Raw genomic sequence first — 5,279 nt, 5'->3', positions numbered from 1 at the left:
AGTAGTGACTTAATACAGCTGTAAAAAGCTGATGAATACGCCACTGCGTTTTTATATTTTTATATTAGCTAAACGGCCATCCAAAAATAAGAATAATCTGGCATTTGGTTTAAAGACCCATCTGCTGCACAGTCAAACAGAGGGCCTTTAAATATGAAATTATTACTTGGCTTTGGAAAATTACAAATCTTTCCCTAGACTAAAAATAGTGACTTGCTTAACAATAAAACCTGAACTTTCTGTGAGAATTTTATTATTTTTTTTTTTTGAAGGGAGGGGGGCCATTAAAATTTTAAGATTAGAAGTATTATTAATGGGAATTGCACCCTAAATCATGATACGATTCTTGCAACGCTTGGCCGTCGTTGCTGGTGGTATCGCTGTACGGCCGTTGGGCAGTTGATGTCCTGCGAAAACACCATTTGCCACATCACCACGGCACATCTACCGCTTAATCTGCTGCATGTAATGAAAGCAAACGGTTTATAGAAAGGATGTGGCGTAAATTGTAATATGATATCATGTTATGGTTTCCAACGATATCAATGGGATTGCGATACAGCACTAATTCATGTATTGCAAGAAAATAATCTACGCTGCATGAAAACAGTTTTGTTCCTTAATGTACCTTATTAAGGAACAAAACTTTTTGATGTTTAATTTTTAACAATGCAATTCATTCCAATTACAATCCAATACGATTGTCCAATTATGATACAGTTAACTGCAATTTGCAGAATATTATAACAGATATGCAATAAAACATATTTTAATTGGTGGGTTATATCTGAAGTCATCGCATTGCATACATTTGGATATTTTGCTGCAGTCTATACAATACGATATTATTATATTTTGCCAGTGATACCACTGGTATCACGATACTGTGATTCTTGTATTAGTATTAGTTTAGCATTGTTACATTCAAAAAGTTGTTAATTACATTCACAACTGAATGCAAATCATTAAAAAACCTTTTTATTGCATGCGAATGAACGATGATACCTCATTGTCATGCTACGTTGTCGACAAACTTAAAACTGTCATTCAAGTGTACATACGAGCAATATTTGATGCTCCATATGACACTGCGATATTATTTTGTGAAGATGTCCTATCCGAACTCAAATCATCATCCGTTTTTTGTTTTTGTTTTTTGTTTTTAAGTCCGCCAGATTTTTGCCACTCATACCCGCCGCCATGAAAAGATGAATCTTCACACCACCATCCTCTTCTTCCCTCCTTCTTGACTCAGCCTCTCTCCTCACGTCCTTCCTCACGCTCCTTTCTCACATGTCTCCATCCCTGCCTCCCTCCCTCTGAGGTGCTGATCAATTCACAGCCTCCCTGCAAGGTGTGACCACCCCTCACCCGTGCATCCCGTCTGTCCTCACCCTCAACACTTTTTGGTTAGGGGGGGAGAGGCGGGGGCAAGAGATGATTTTCCAAGCGTGTGAAGCCATTAGAACACCTGAAACAAAAGCTGCAGTGGCAAATGTTAGGCGGGGGTGGAGGGAGGATTGATGGAGGAGGGGAAAGACAGGTGAGGTTAATTCGGCAGTCTGCTGTGACCCGATTGGTCACAATGTGAGAATGGATTTTATTTTCAAAAGGACTGATGCAGCTCCATCCTCAAGGCTGTCCGTTATACCACTCATACCACACATATAAATATGTTATACTGTAATATGCAGTACTATACTTTCTATATTAGAGCTCAGGCTTAGACCCAAAATCCGCATCCACTACTCATTTAGCATTGAAGCAGCAAATTTCAAATTGTACATTTGCCCAAAAAGACATGGTAGTCCAAAAAAAAAAAGAAAACTCCATTTTGATTATAACACTAAATGGAGTGCGCTTCTAAAGCGCTTTATGTCCACCATATGTGGTCAAAAGCGTTTGTATCAAGCCTTATATTCACTTCTCAGGAAACACATTGGAGTGTACACAGACGTAGCCGTGTCAGCCTGTGGGAAGGTATTCCTTTTTAGTTTAAAATAACTTACTTTAAGCTCTACACTGGCCAAATGGCAGAATACAGTGTTTATTTATATATATACAATTTTGAATCAATCCGCTTGCGTCATACCTGCTTCTAGCTAGCGCTAAGCTAACCTGGGTATTCCTGTATTTTGTCTCCCTTGCGAGGACGGCGACAGCGAGGAACAAAAGGTGTTGAGACACCGCCTAGCTGGACTTTAGTGACTCACTGCTTCATGGTTGAATTTAATACTCATTTGAAGGCGGTGTGGTTTTCCACAAAACCTGCACTGCCCATGTAACATTCTCCAGCAAACTTCACAAGTTCTGTGGTTTGGTCTGTGCAGATACGATATGATGCGAAGAGATACAGAAATGCAGTACGACACCGAGGTTATAATTCACTCGGATCATGATCCGATTCCTTTTCCATTTATGATGTTATCCAGTTCGACGTGATACGTAATAATATACCCCAAATAAGATCCGATGTGACGTGTTTGACCGCAATCACAAAGTGATCCGACGCAATACGTTATTTTACAATTACACGGAATGATACGACACAATGCAATAATACCGTACCGTGTATTTGTCTCACTGTGCTATTGAGAACAGTTAAGCTTTTAATGTTGCCTGATCACTTTTATAACGCCATGTTTGACACCAAGCTAGGCAAAAATTTCACACAGTACCCACTGAAGTTAGTTACTTTGTAGTCTATTCATCAAAATTGTGACGTGCATAGCCAAGCTAATAAATGAGCGTGTGTGTGTGTGTGTGTGTGTGTGTGTGTGTGTGTGTGTGTGTGTGTGTGTGTTGTATGATGCACTGATGCGTTGGCACTCCTTTATCATCAATGACGCCACACCTCGCAGCGTGTTTGACACGTCGCGTGTGCACTTCACAATTAATCTGGAATTGGGTTTCCAGAGAGAAAGGCATAGCAACAACTCTGTGTGTGAAAGAGTGTCAACTGCCGCACCAGATGTTTTTTTTTTTTTTCATGCCGAGTAAGCAAGTTAACTTCACGGACACGCTTGACATTTGCAATGAAAAAGACAAACACACACAAGAGGCCCTGTTAAGACTTTTTTAAAATTTTTTTATTTGGTTTAAAGATCAGAGGACAAACAAATGTTATTGACACGAGCCAGACACGTCTTTAGAGGGCATCTGCACCCTGTAAAAATTTGCAATAGAGAAATGTTGTCTTTATACAGATAATAATACTCAGTTTTGATCGTATTTATTACAGCAAACATCCAGTAACATGAATACACACGTACATACACATGCTACTTGTACAAATAACCTTATCCCGCTTAATGCGATTTGCACTTCATGAGTTGGGGGGTTACGAATCTTTGGGTCCCTCAAAAAGTACGTTTTATCTTATTATTATTGTTATTTGTCGTAGTAGTGTAGTTTGCTGTGCTGTAACTTTAGTTGGTACCATGAAAATGACTTGATAAAATGTAAGATTTTTTTTTTAATCTATTAAAAAAATATTCCAACTGTGCAAGATTTGTATAAAACTGCAGCTCATCGTTCTGACAACTGTTCCTCATATTTTGCCCTGAAATTATTGATGGTAACCAAGTAATTAGGGACAGATCTCAGTATGACACTCTGTATTTTTATACTGATCATGCAAACTTTTAATTGTTTTTTAGTTAATTACAGGAATATATACAGGAGAAAAATGTGTTGCTTTTATAGCTTTTGGTCTGATACATTATCATCTTCCACGTCTACTTATTCTTGAGTTTTCTTTTAAAATAAATTTGCGCCCTATGTATCCATTAAATGAATACTTCTCTGGCGGTTTCTAACAAAAGTGAGTATTGTAACGTACTGCATGCACATCTTAGACTAATGTGGCTGGGTGGCCATCCTGTATTTTACATTGCACCGGGGTTGCTTGTTTACACTGCGTGTCGTTCCCGACTACTCCGCTAGGAGGCGCACACGATTAAGTATTCATGTGTGTGAGAAGCGAAAGGAGACGCACTCAAACGCTTCAAAAAGAAGCCAAGCAGACGTTCATAAAATGGAACGAAACAGCAATCATGTGAACACGATTTACACGTTGGGATCATTAAACCAGTTGCATTTGTATTATTTTGCGCCCCCTCAAAAAACTCACAGTGCTTCAAATGAAAATCAATGGAATTAAATTGAAAAAAAACTAAACACTACGTTGAAAATTGTGCCATCTTATATTGCTGTTATTTTGACTTGATTTATGTTAGTATCTCAAGGTAAAACAAGTTTATACCTCTATTTTTTTGTTTTCCATTTTATTTTACTTTTGAGGTAAAGACTGAGAACTTTAGTTTGAGAGTCCGGCTGCATGTTTGCAGATCCCCACACGTTTGACCTCACTTTGACTCCTTCCTGCGACCAGTTGTTCCTGCGGTATGTCAAAAATGCACGCAAAACTCTTAGAAAAAAGTCATTTCATTTGATTTGTATGATTTTTTTTAAAAAAAGGATAACCCCCCTCTCAAAATAAAATCACACCTTAAACGCAGCACAATTCTGACTTGTATTATTTGTCTTTCAAGCTGATTTTATTGAAGCCATTGCTGTCTCGTTGAAGCCCCTCAACGAGGCTGGAGAAAGTGGAGCTTGGCGTTTATATAGACGCTAATTGAAGCCGCCTAATGACTTTCAAACGCCTTTGGCTTGACTTTACTGCCCGGCCAGCTGCTCATTGGACCCCCTTTTGTGTCCATGTCTAACTAGACCTCCCCTACAATTCCACTCCAAACACATTCGATACATTTCAACAAGTTAGTCGTGCTTAATATGCTTTAGAAAAAAAAAATCAAAATGGCGAATCATACTCACCAGTTATTTCGAACCTTGGTAATTCGGTGGGGCGTACAAGTCCGTCGTGCGTCCTGGTCGGCTCCGAGAGGAGGACTGAAGGAAGAAGATGAAGAAGGAGCCCTAACACGCCTCTTCCCCGCGTCCCTCGTCGCCCCCGTGCCGGCCTTCCTCGCAGCCGTCGTCCCTCGCTGAATGTGACGGACGACTTCCAGCCACCAAAGGAACAGCCTGGAACGTCCGCACCCGCCCCCACATTAATATTAGCATAACTATCATGATCAATAAATGCATATCTATACGCCAATTCCTATGATGACGTCATTCAGTGCACTACAGGAATGGCATTTATTGCACTGCACCTTTTCTCATATATATTATACAATATAAATAACGCATACGCTGGGGGGAATATGACGTCACTGGTTACAATCATGACTTTTTGAATTTTGCAGCTCTAC

General features: G+C 39.6%; 1 long non-coding RNA gene across 1 annotated transcript; it reads right to left on the bottom strand.

The window, feature by feature from the left end:
• Positions 1 to 256: 256 nt before the first annotated feature.
• On the bottom strand, positions 257 to 5,042 carry LOC109526662 (uncharacterized). Its single transcript, XR_002170390.1, has 2 exons — positions 4,840 to 5,042; positions 257 to 1,483 (listed from the first exon to the last, which is right to left on the bottom strand). It is a non-coding gene; the product is annotated as an uncharacterized LOC109526662 (long non-coding RNA).
• Positions 5,043 to 5,279: the final 237 nt, after the last annotated feature.

The sequence above is a fragment of the Hippocampus comes genome, unplaced genomic scaffold, assembly GCF_001891065.2.
Source record: "Hippocampus comes isolate QL1 unplaced genomic scaffold, H_comes_QL1_v1.1 scaffold136, whole genome shotgun sequence".
In the NCBI taxonomy this organism is placed as follows: Eukaryota; Metazoa; Chordata; class Actinopteri; order Syngnathiformes; family Syngnathidae; genus Hippocampus; species Hippocampus comes.
Note: the sequence above shows the minus strand (reverse complement) of the source record. Positions and strands in the feature narration are given on the sequence as shown.